At 41.3% G+C, this 13,609-nt stretch overlaps 1 protein-coding gene across 2 annotated transcripts in view; it reads right to left on the reverse strand.

Annotated features, from left to right (window-relative positions):
• Window positions 1-13,609, reverse strand: part of HELZ (helicase with zinc finger) — a 138,435-nt gene that overhangs the window by 117,407 nt on the left and 7,419 nt on the right. The gene's annotated exons all lie outside the window — the stretch shown is intronic.

Here is a 13,609-nt window from a genome sequence, read left to right on the forward strand (position 1 = left end):
AGTCACCAAGTGTCTTTTCTCTCAACCTTCAATCCTCTCCTCCAGGCCACCCCTCTCTCCAGGAGCACTTTTGCTCTTAAAGTATGTGGCCTCAGGCGGGTGGGTGAAAGTAAGAAAGAATTTTAAGTGGTTTTGCTGTTCATTTCCAGTCTCTCTCATGTTTTATTCATATTGATATCAGACAGAGCCCAGAGGTCCCAAGTAGGTCGGGTAGCATTATGCTTGCTGCCATCTTGATTTTTTGGGACTTTGAGTTTTGTTTTTTAAGATGTAGTCTTTTAGAAAAGAAAACGTAATGGGGGCGGGGGGGCAGGGGCTAGCTGGATGCCACAGAAACTCACTTTCAAAGATTTAAGGATGTTTTTTGTTTGAAATAAAGTTTACATCCAAGATGGTAAGGATTATCTGCCAAAAATATACATGGTCAGTAAAGCACAAAACCTTTCAATAACTCCCCTCTACAATCTCATCCCTCCAATAACTATATTTAAATATATTTTACAGGTTCAGGACAGCTATTTTAGTTTAAAATGGACTTGACAAGAATTTGTTTTGATAGTTGAAGCAGGGAATGATGCAATTTCTCATTTTCTTTTAAGGAAGCAGCTCACCTTTGGCAAATTTCCCTAAAATAAATGATCTCATATTGTTATGAGACTTTGTATAGCTCTTATAGATATAAAATCAGCTTTTGTGATATTTTAAAATAATTTCCATCTCTAGGACATTTAAAAAATTCACTATTAGAAATCCCCATTATGTTTGATCTTTCTAGATCTTTATCAATCTAAGGTGCCTGAATTTCAACAAGTCTAAAGCTCAAATAGATAAGCGCGTGCCTTTCCCATTTAATCCACTGTGCCTTTTCACCCATTACCACATGCTCTTTCACAGCCAGTGCTTAAGCAGTACAATGTAAACAAGAAATGTTCAATATGTTTTACAGCACATGGTGTAATTCTCTATTTGTCTTGTATCACTCTTAATTTAATTTCCAGAATCACAAGGCAAATGAATGTACAAACAATGTTTAAAGATTTGTCAGAACAATTTTGACTGAACCCATCTTGTTTTGATATGTTAGAGATGGGTGTGCGTGTGACACATGTCACAAAGCTGGAGAAAGGTAATTTTGTTTATTCTGCCTTTATCCCGATGAAAGACTATAACGTTACCTTCTGACTTAACAGTGATCTTCCAAATTCTACTTTTTCTCTCACTGACCTAGAGCTTTAACTTTTGCTGATGGAGTAAAATATCATTCATGTTTTCATTATCATTGTCATGGTAAGGACAAGCAATAGATTTTGTGCACTTAAGAACATGAGTAACCTTACTCATCTGAGTAATTCCACTGATGTCAAAGTTACCCAAATGTTTGCAGGACTGAGTCTTCAACAAGTGTAACGAGGAGTCCGGTGGCACCCTAAAGACTACGGCTACCCCTCTGATATTCAACAAGTATACATTTTTATTACTATTTTGGAAGACTGAGTTGCAATTTTAGAAAAGTTAGTAACTATGATTAAAAAATCATTTGAACCTTATTTAAAACTTAAAAGTAACTGAGGCACATATGCAAGTATCCAAGTTTGACTATCCTGACACACTATTTCTGCCGTTTAAGTGGCCACTTACATCACATACTACTTTTTCCAGTCCCTGACTGAATGACTTCCAATCTCAAAGAGCTTTCAAGATGGCTACATGAATACTTCCAGCATGGGAATTCATAGCCACATGAGTATTCAGAAAGGATGAAATCCCAGCCCCATGAAATCAATAGGAGTTTTACCATTTACTTCACTGGGGCCAGGATTTCAACCCAAATGTTTTCTTTCCGCAAATATTCTCACAAGCCAAATTTTGCAAATGTTCACAAAATCAAAGCAGATTCTCAGATTTTGTTCCGATGAAAGTTTGCAAGTGCTTTTGTACAGTCCATGCCCAGTTCTCACGTGTCCATAATGTAAAAGGAATGAAAATGGGTTCCTCACTCGACTGGTTGATTCCACCAGTAATCACTGGCTTGCAATATCTATATATATAGTTCCCAGTATTTAGCTCCAAGCTGTGGAACCAATTAGCAGATGGAATAGAAAGTTAGATCTACCATAGCCTGCAATGTTCAGTTCACTCGTGTTTTTGCCCATAGTAAATTTCACATCCCTGGGACTTGCTCCAGTATTAGGAAGGAGTAATTGCTTGGAGGAACCACAAATGAAGGAATGAGATTGGCAGCTGGTTCTCTGAAAGACTCAAAAATTTAAATTACATTATCCCACTACAGAGCTGCAAAAAGAGGATTTCATTTCCTCCATGGCACTTTTGATTTCCTAATTCCTGCCCCACCACCACCATATAAACAAAACTCCCTGGACCATTGTCTCATCAAAGCTCTTTACCATTTGATGTGTTTACCTCAGCAGCCTAGGAGAGCTGTATATGCTCCAGACCTTACTTTAACTGCCCTAGGGTAGGAGGCGGTAATATACTTATAACTGATAGGCATATAGCTTCTTCAGAAGGTAGGTTGTCTAACCCTTCTCCCCCAGCCTATTACAACACAGAACAGTTATTCCAGCTTTGAGATAAATTTACTCCCAGGGACCACTATGGTCACTGAGCAGCCATGCATCAAGGTTAAAAATATCTTGGATATTACGCTCACCGCCTACCAACTGGCTCTGCCACTTTTCACAAGTTGGCACCTTGTAAAAGAAAAAAATATTTTATTTATGAATTGTCTTCTACTGGTTGGCTGAATTCTTGTTGAATCAGCTGGCCTGAAAGTTTCACACCTGAGCAGTGGCCTTTTATGCTGAAGAGGCCACACAATTTCTTTTGGTTAATGCTTATCCTTAGAGAGCATTTGAGGGGCCATAACTGAGCTTTACTTAATCTAGAGTTTTGGTTGGACTGTATATCTATTGGACTAAACTGTGTCACAGGCTCTGCATTCAATGCAGAATGTTGAATATGGACACAGAAGATCTACAGAACACAGAAATAGGTAGGGAGCTTCAGAAGGCCAATTTATTAATTGAATTGAATCCTAAAAAAGCAAGCTGATACATGGGCAAGGTATGGAAACTGACAAATTTAATCAGGAAAGAAAGATTAATTTCATTTTGTCATTCATAATTCACATACTCATATTGACAAATTCCGCTCATTCAATTCCATCCACATACAGTACAGGGCATGTAGACATCTAAGGTCATACATCTTACAGAACTTGTCTATTGTGGTTCCAGAGCTCCTCACGTACAAATAGTCAAGAATAATAAATATTTGGATGGGCATGAGGAGGAGGCAGTTGTTAATGGAAATTGATTTTCAGTTCCTCAAAGATTTTTTTCATAAAATTCAACAGTATAATTTCTAATTTATCCCATGAGTAAGCACTGTGTAGTGGTAACAGCACAGGACTAGGAGTCTGAGGATGTGAAGTCTATTCCCAGCTGTGCCAAAAATTCTCCCTTTGTGAACTTGGGCAAATTACCTATAAACCTCAGTTTCCTCCATCTCCAAAAGAGGGATTAAAATACTAACTCCCTATAAGAGGTGGCATGAGGATTATTCAGTGTTTGAGAAGTGCACATTTATATAATTATTTTAATTTAGCAATTGTAATAAAGCATCAATGTTTTAATTATGTTTTATACAGTTTTAGGATGTGGTTTGACACTACAATCCATGTGATAACAATGCAAGACTAAATACCACACAGGCAAGAGTTTATGTAGTTCTTCCCTAGGATGATCCAAGAAACTGAAGAGATCTTTTAGCTCCTCATCCAGCACCTTCTGGAGAAGGCACTTTAGCATGGGCAAATTGACCTAATAATCCATTCTTCCAAGTTTTGGGAGGGGCATTAGTATGCCTCCAACCCCCACCCTCAATAAAGAATTTCCAGCCTCAGTGTTTTTAAAGCAGTAGGAAAAGAGGAATGATGAGATGGGAAGGAAGAGCTATAAACAACAAAATCATCTAGCTCATTTATTCTAATGTAAACGCCATCCTTTCTTGGCACACAAGAGGCTTTTGAAGAATTACATCATGGCTGGATAGTTGGTCCAACAACAAACCAAAACTAAGTGGAGGAGGAGAGACAGCAGAACTGAACTACAAGTTTAGTATTTTGGAAGAAGTTCAGCCCATGATTGTGCACCACTACACATCACAGTTTAATGGTGTATTTTATGGAGCCAAAGCCTATGATAAAGCAGACAAGCTGACAGCTAACCAGCTAAGGCAAACAGATCTAGGTACTTTCTCAATCCACTGCAGAGAATCCAGACAGACAGATCACTTTCTACCTGTCAACCAACTGATGATGTGGCCTAATCCTTCTAACTGCAGTGGCACAAGGATTAGGACCAAGGTCTTGTATGCCCATTTGTACATTTATAAAGTAGACATTTCAGTAAATATTTGCATATTTTAACAAGCATTAACCTCTCAAGTCAAAGATTAATGATAGAGCAGTGATGTCCAACCTCTGGCCCTGCAGAGCAATGTGTTAAAAAGAAAACGTGTAGTTGATTACAAATTGAAAATGAGCTCCCTGAACCACACCCTGAAATTTTTAAACTGAGGAGTTTTGAATCAGACCCATAGTTAGGCAGAGGAAACAGGGGGCACAGCCTCCCCCCAACTGCCTCCCCATTTCTCCTGCACCCCACCAACAGCTCTGCTCGGAGCCACAAGCACTGTGAGCAGCTCTTGTCCCTTCCCTTTAGAGCTACTCAGCAGCGCACCCCTGCTGGCAGCCTGCTGCATTGCAGGAGAAGGCAGCTCTGCCTGCTCAATTGTCTGCATCTCTGCCAAGCTGTTAGAGCCACAGGGAGAGCAGGATAGAACTTGAGTGCTTCTGCCTGAGTTTGGGGAGATAGTCAATTGTGCCTCCTTGCCCTTTATGAAATAATTTGTTTGGCCCTCAGGCTGAGAAGGCTGGACACCACTGTGGCAGAGCTATCTATGGAGCACAGAGTTTAAAGACATTTTCTTACCAAATATAGGTAAAGCATCCAGTAAAGATGGCTTCCTGGCAAGTATTTTAAAGAGACAACAAAAGCCCAATGGAGGTTTCTTTTATTATGATTATTACTAGATTTAACTTAGAGTACCTAATTATTAGAGCTAAGTGAGTGGCTGATTTAGCATGAAAGCTCTTCTTGTCTACCTCTTAAATAGGGTACGAATCACAGATCTACAATGAATTAAATTATTTAAACATAGATTTTTGTGTTTAAGAGTGAGAAAATAAACTGGCAGCAGAAAGGAAATTCAAGTTTAAAGACCAGAACACAACCACTTGAGAGGGGTTGGAACTCAAATACCCCAGTCTAAAACATTAATAAAAAAGAAGTTACTAAATGGATTTTATTAAATGTCTAAACATTGGGAGAAATAGTATTAATGAATAAGGACCAAATCCTGCAATCTTTACTCAGACAAAACTTTCATTTCATGTCAATTACTGACTTTATTTGGAGTTTTGTCAGGATAAGGACTGCAGGATTTGGCCATAAAATTTCCATCAGCAGCAATCAATAACTTTATCGATCCTGATGCTCATCATACAAACTATGTAATTATATAAAACGCAATACAACCACACAGTCTTTACAAATCAGAGGTTTCAAAACTGTGAGTAGTGATTCTAATTAAAAGACATTTGATACTAAGACAAATTAGAGAGAAAGCATATGAAATAGTAAACATACAATCACTTTACCATGTGCCTAGCACTACACATGGTGAATCTCAAGAATTCCAAGTAAGTCAGTGAGCTTATACAATTTATCATCACTGGTGCAAATGGAATGTGAACTACTCAGAGCAGAAGATCTTAAAAAATCTGCTAAGGGGCTTGTGGTAAATTTTTCATTGGGAGAAGGATGGAAGTTGGATAGCAGATAAGGACAAGGCCCCTGTGACTTGAACATTTTCTAGATTTTTTTTTTTTTTTCAAATTACCAGTGAATGTGGTGTTTGTTTTTTTCATTTACACATGCACCTAGAGCCCTGGGTGGGTGCATTTTATAATTTTATAAACTGGAATAAAACAGACTAGTACACTACACGGTAAAAATAAATGTTACATACAAACAACCTGTTAACTATCAGCTCACTGTGTCTGTGATTGCATCAACATTTTACAGACAAAAAACAATGACTCATCAGTGTTTAACTGTCACCACTTAGCAAAAGATCCAGCATAAGTCAATGTTATTTTAATAAAATAAGGAATAATATGTGTACCAACAACTATATCATCTTACAAAGTAACTAAAAATATATATATATTACAAAACCATAATAGATTCTTAAGTTTCTACTGACCCAATTTTAAGGCTCACCCACAACTCTGGATGAGGCTATATGACTGTAACTCCAAGTTGCCACTCGAGTCCTTTAGATTAGTCAAAATTATTATGGTTACTTATTTATTTTTCTTATCTATAATGATAATAGAAACTTACTTACCTTTTCCTATATTTCTAAGAAAATAAATCAAACCACAAAAGAGTGTTGTTCCAGCTCAGAACCACAAAATAAAGTTGCACCTCATGAGAAAAGAAAACAAAGCTCTTTGCAGGCAAAGAATTCTACTTTCCTGTTGCACTCCCATCTCAGCCTGATAGCTGTACTGTACCATGAACAATCGTACATCCACAAACCAATACTTAATAACAGGAGAGTAGATAATGACATCAATGCAAAAGAATTATGAACTATATTGCAAAAAGAATGCTACCTCCCAGATGTGTGGGATGGAAGTAAAAGGGAAAATGTAAAGGTTGTTTGTTTTCCTCAAAAGCATAGCACATATCTCTGGCATTCACACGTTGGTCATAAGGGTACTGCAGTAATACTATTTATGCAGCACTCAGAAGCGTGCTATGCACTTCACTGAACACTACAAAGGCTAAGTCCCTGCCCCAAGCAGCTGGCAATCGAACCTGTTTTCTAGAAAGAGATGAATTACTCCATTTATAATGTTGTGCAATTGCAGGCAAAGTGGCCCTATGTTCAAAACTGATGTGAAATCAGTCTAGAGCAAGAAGAAAACTTATGTCTAGGGTTGACTATAGCACAGCAGCACTTCAGAACTTCAGCTACATGGCCTGTGAGAAAGGTGATATGACTAGATCTTAGAAGGAACATAAAGAGGTAGAGTGCTCCAAAAACACCACATCTTTTAACTTAAAGACACTCACTCAGTGAGTAAGTATTTGTATTGTCTTTCCACCTAGAAGAAAGGCCAAAAAGAGGACAACCAATCAAAAGGGAAAGTGGTCAATCTTTACTCATGTGAGTAGTCCCATTCACATCTACTGCTGCGGGACTGGGACCCAGCTTCAAAATGGATGGGTGGTAGCCAATCCTTGGAGGCTTTAAGCAGGGTTTATCCTCCACAAATCAACAATAATAAAAATGGGATGGTATTTTACATTAAGCAAAGACCTGACCCCAACACCTGCAACACTCTACAGACATTTATGTATGGTAAATTATAAGAATTTATAACATGTTGAGACAGATTTCAATACAGATACCCATAAGCTTTTAGAACAGGAGTACTTGTGGCACCTTAGAGACTAACAAATTTATTAGAGCATAAGCTTTTGTGGACTACAGCCCACTTCTTCGGATGCATATAGAGTGGAATAAGTATTGAGGAGATATATATACATACAAGCTTTTATATTGTTTACTGATTCTTTTTGTTTTTACTTTGGAATCAGTGGGAGAGAGAAGACAGTCTGCACTGACACTGACATTATATGTGAAGAAAATGGATAAGGAAAAAAATGAAAGACCATTTCAAGACCTTTCAATTAACTTCAGCTAGTGGCCCCCTAGGATTGTTATCCCCTATTTAAATTGCATGTGTTATCTCCTCGATACCGCCACCCAATTTACACTGACAACTCCTAGTCAAGGGATTTGTCAAACTGATTTAGCCGTGTCATGTCAGCAGCCTTTAACAAGGTATCTGTTGAGCAAATCGAGACCTCTTGCTTAGAATCTGAAAATTACTTACACAATGTATAGATCTAACTGCCTCATCCATCACAACCACATCACTAATTTCTTGATCTACAGCCTTTCAAGTTATCCATTTGTTCAAGGCTGTCCATAAAGTGTTACAAATGAGAGAGTGAGTGTGTGTGTGTGAGTGTGTATGCAGAATTGCCTGTACAATCTTAATTCAACTCCTTGTATGCAGCATTATGATACATGATCACATATTACTTCTTCCACAGGACTCCTACCTCATTCGGTGCACATAATGAATGGACAGTGCTCATTCACTGAGTATCAATTCAATATTGTGTTTTCTCCTCATTGGTCAATGTGTGGCTACGAACCTTATTTACTGCACGCTATTCAAATCCTGCCCTGAAGTCAAAAATATAATTTCCTCTGGGGCTATTCTATGATACTCAACACCTCCATGAGATGCGGTGGTATTATATTCCCATTTTAGAGATGGGGAACTGGGCACAGAGAGATTAAGGTCAAAATTCCACTATGTTTGGGTGTCCAATTCGACATACCTTGGACCTGATTTTTCAGAGTACTTAGCATAATATAGCTCTCCATATATTCAAGAATAGCTCCCACTGACTTCAGTGGCAGTTGTGAGTGCTCAGCCCTTTTTCAAATCAGACCCCTGGTCTCAAACCAAGCAGTCAAAAAATGAGGAACATACTAGTAGAGACCACCTGTGAAAAGTTAGGTTAAGTCATTTGCCCAGCATCACATGGGAACTCTGTGGCAGAGACAGGGATAGAATCCAATTATCCAGGGCAGCATTCAACTGCTTTACTCATCTTGCTATCTCCCATTTCATTCATTACACACCTTCCAACTTCTGCAACAAATGAGGCAATGGTCCTACAGACAACAGCCTCCTTCTTTATACAACCCTGATTCATCCTCAGAGCAGGTCCATCCTGTGCATTGAATGAGGCAGGGGTCCTTTGGAAAAAATAGTATGTAATCATGTAATTGACGACTGTATCATAATACATGTGTTCAAGGGAGCTGAATTAAGGTTGCTCACATAACCTTAACTGAGGCATTTCCTAACTTTTGAATGCATGACTCTGCAACCTTAATGATGTTCTTTTAACAGGTTTTTCCTGTGTATAATTTCCCAGATTTTTTAAAGGGTAAACAGAAATTCCATCACACAGCATTATATTGAACCCAACTCATCAGCAAGTAGAGTTGGGACCTTTAGTTCCATCGCACAGACCTCTGCCACTTGAGCTAACAGGGTAACTGGCAGCAGCAGTAGATCATCATCCTTGATATAGAGCCGCTTGAGAGGATGGGGCACTCTGCCAGTGTGTTTCACAGACATCTGCTGACACCCGAGGAATGGCGAGACTCAGGGATCTTGGGTTCTATTCTAGGCGATGGGGGGAGTGTGCTCTAGTGGACACAGACTCTTCTGCCCTAAGTGTGACCATCTTCTCTGCACCCTCCAACTTGTCCTTGGCCCATTCCTGTCTTTTCCCTACTCCTGGCTCCTAATCCTGATCCTATTCTCTTCGCTTTGCCAGTCCCAGTCTCCACTGCTCAGGCTTCTCATTGCAATGTTATTTTCCTCACTTAGCCAGTCTAACCCTTCTGAAGACTCCATCCTAGTCTCCTTCTCCCCACTCCCAGCCTCCATGCCCAGCTGTTCCGTTACTCCCATCACTTCCCAGCTCTTCATCCAATCGGTCTCGCTCCCCTATTCTGGCCTCCATTCACCTTCCTCCCTGTCCACATTTCTCATCCCCACTGACTTCAAGTTCCAGTCTCTCACCTCATTCAATCTCAGTGTTCTCCCACTTCCATCTGAATCCTCATTCCAGGCTCTGTGCCCAACCAGTACCAGTTCTCCTGCTGTACCCCAGCTTCGTCAGATCGATGTTCCCTCCCGGCACCCTGCCCCACTGGTTCTCCGACCCAGTCTCCTCCCCCAGTTTAAATTTCCCTCTTTCCCCCTCCTCCACTAGCCTCCGGGCCATCTCTCCCACCCTCAGACTTCTTGTCCCAGTCTACTCCCCGCACCCACTCTGAGGGTCCAGTTCTTGTCCTCTCTGCATTCAGATCAGGCGGCTTCTTCCTCTACACTCCCAGGGCCCAGCAGGGGGGTACAGAGAGCACAGGAGAAAATGCCCTGAACCCAGGACAGCACACAGCAGAGCTGCAACTGCAGAGAAAGTCCTGCTTAGCCCATCTGCACCATGCACACTGTGGACAGACTATTCGGGAATTTTTCAACGCCTTTTATTTTCGCCAAATTTCGACAGATTTTCATGAAGATGACAAAATACACATCCCTGAAACAAAGCTTCCCCCCTCCCCAATTTCAAGTCCCTGATCCAAGGCAGGGACAGTGCTAGAATTTCTCAATGAAAAGGATGCCCGAATTTTTAACATAATGTATTTCAGCCCTAACCTTCTTCTTAGAAACAACTAAACTGTTTTGGGTGAATTTTTTTTTTTTTTTTTTTTTTTTATAAAGCCGGTCAGAAAATTTCAGCCCAAATGGTTAAAGTTTGGCAAAGTGATAAGCAACCAGAACCAGAGTTTTATAATAGGAAATGTCAGGCTAATGGACAGTATTACCAGCCTCGCCTACAATTCTTTCAGCTTCTTTAAAGAAAATCTCCTTCTAGACATAAAACAATTGTTCATAATTGCCCAGTCCCCCAGTTAAACTGCAGTAGCCTGTAGCCTGTACAGTTATGTGTTCTTACTGCTTCGTCTCAAATAGATGTTCTCAAACATTTCCACGGTGTGGACCATATCTTAATAGAAAGATTCATCAACGATCGCATAATTAAGCCTGCGAGTCTGTCACAGAGGTCACGGAAGTCACTGATTCTGTGACTTTCCGGGACCTCCATGACTTCTGCAGCCAGCAGGTGTGACTAACCGTAGGGCCATCCGAGCAGCTTGGGTGGCCCCGGAGTCAGCCGTACCGCCCCCACCCCCTTAAAACATTGGCGGTCCTGGGCCACCCCCTACCAGAGCTGTGGGAGTCCCACGCCACCCCCTGTGGGCAGCAGCTGCTGCAGTCCCGGGCCAGCGGGGCTGTCCGCTGCCAACAGCGGCAACGGAGGTCCCAGGCTGGCAGGGCTGTCCCCTGCCAGCAGCGGTGATCCCGTGCCGCCCCTCTCCCCCAAGAACCAGTGGGCACCCTGGAATCCCCCCCAGCACCAGCAGGTGCCCCACAGCCCCCCTCCAGTACCAGTGGGAGTCCCGGAGGCCCCCCCCCCAGCACCAGCGGGAGGCCCAGAGGCCCCCCTCCAGAGCAGCAGGTGCACTCCCGGACCTCTCCAGAACACCAAAGATTTAGTCAGGGTATTTATAGTGCAAGTCATGGACAGGTCCGGGCCCGTGAATTTTTGTTTATTGCCCGTGACTTGTCCATGACTTTTACTAAAAATGCCCATGACTAAATCTTAGCCTTGCACATAATCATAGTTGCACATAATAATAGCACCCAACACAACATGACCCTGATTGGCATCTCTGGGCACCATTGAAATATAAAATTTAATTACAATAATGGAGAATTCTGGTAATCCCATAGTTCCACAGTGAGCTTTCAATTACCAATACTGTCCAGTGCTGGGTTGTCAGACATTGCCAAAAGTATTTTTTCCAAAGCATCTGCTGTGGGCACAAGTACTTGTGTATCTCAGATACAATCCAATATCTGTCCCCTACATTTTCAAAGCGGTGCATGGGGTTTACTCATGTCACTCTAATTAATACCAGTTGCAGCAACAGTCAAGGCCTCCAAGCATTCCTTTGTAGGTGTAGGGGTCTATGTGGACTGATTTAAAACACATTTCACAGTTTCAAAGACGACAGATATACTACAAACATATCTCATAATGCTTTCAATATTACACTGAGCACTTTATCTTCAGTCTTTAGTCTTCAGTCTTCTATCTTTAGTCTTAATTAGGCCAGGTCTACACTAAAAAGTTAGATCAACCCAGCTATATCGCTCAGGGTGTGAAAAAACACACACCCCTAAGTGATGTAGTTAAGCTGACCTAACCCCTAGTATAGACAGTACTAAGTTGACAGAAGAATTCTTCTAGCTACCACCTCTCAAGGAGGTGGACTAGCTACTCCCATTGCTGTAATGAGTGTCTACACTGAAGCACAGCAGCGAATTAAGTGTAGACATAGCCTTAGACTCAGGAGTTTCTAGCTCATGGTCCTGTGCTCAGATCACAACTTTCTCAGATTTCCGCTGTAAAATTCTTTTTAAAAGTAAGAAATTATTTGTCCCATTATATCTCTTTCTGGGAAACCTATGAGAAATTCTCTTTCCCGACAGCTCAGTGGTTCCAAGTCTCAGTGGTACAGTCCTACTGCGTGCTGCCAGAACAATTTGTCCTGAAATGTTCAATTTTCATTTTCATACAAGAACATTTTCCACTTTTGACATGTCCCAGTCCTGCAAACCAGATGACTGAGGCTATGTCTACACTACCGCGGTAAGTTGACCTACGCTATGCAACTCCAGCTAGGTGAATAACCTAGCTGGAGTAGACGTACCTTAGGTCGAGTTACCGCAGGGTCTACACCACGGGAGGTGAGGGGGTGTCGATGGGAGAAACTCTCCTGTCGACTTACCTTACTCTTCTCATCGGGGGTAGAGTACAGGGGTCAACTGGAGAGCCATCTGCTGTCGATTTGGCGGGTCTTCACTAGACCCACTAAATCGACCGCCAGTGGATCGATCTCAGAGCGTCGATCCCGGCTGTAGTGTAGATGTAGCCTAGAGTATGGCTACATAGTAGTTGGGCATGTGCCTCCCAGCCTGTGGAGACAGACTCATGCTAGCTCAGCTCAAACCAGCACACTAAAAATGGCAGCGTGGGTGTTGCAGCTTGGGCAGCAGCTCAGGCTCTTAAGCCCATCCAATCACCTGGATCTAAGCTCGGGTGAGTAGCTCGAGTCTTCACCGGAAAAATGAGCTTGTCTACCCAGCCTGGGAGGCTTGCTCCCAGTTATCAAGTAAACTAGCTGTTTTGAATCTTTTTTCATTTGTGGACCTCTAAAATATTTCAAATAGAGCCGTGGACCCCTTTTGAAATCTTTGGCACAGTCTGCAGATCCCCAGGGGTCCGCAGACCACAGGTTGAAAACCACTGGTGTAGACATATCCTAAAAGTCCTAGCTGAAGACCACAGCTTTGATCTTTGAACAAGGACAGGCTTCAACTACAGGAACAAGTCACGGCTGCACAGCTGGAGGAAAGAAACAAAGCCCTAAGTTTATATTTCTGTTGGATACATATAACAGGCTTCACTATTTCAATCCATCCCAGAGGCAAAAGAAAACAAAATCTTGACATTAACTATCAGTTAATAGTGCATAAATTCACAGATTACTTGTCTTTTCAATTTATAAATAAACCAGAAAGTTGTGTCACAACTCAAGGTAGGTTTGGGTCTTCATTGAATTATTATAATAGACATAAACCCATTCATTCATGAATTAGACTGAGAGCTCTTTGGAGCAGGGATCATCTTGCTGCTCTGTGTTTGTACATGCCTAGCACAAA

Source organism: Malaclemys terrapin, chromosome 13, assembly GCF_027887155.1.
Source record: "Malaclemys terrapin pileata isolate rMalTer1 chromosome 13, rMalTer1.hap1, whole genome shotgun sequence".
Classification (NCBI taxonomy): Eukaryota; Metazoa; Chordata; order Testudines; family Emydidae; genus Malaclemys; species Malaclemys terrapin.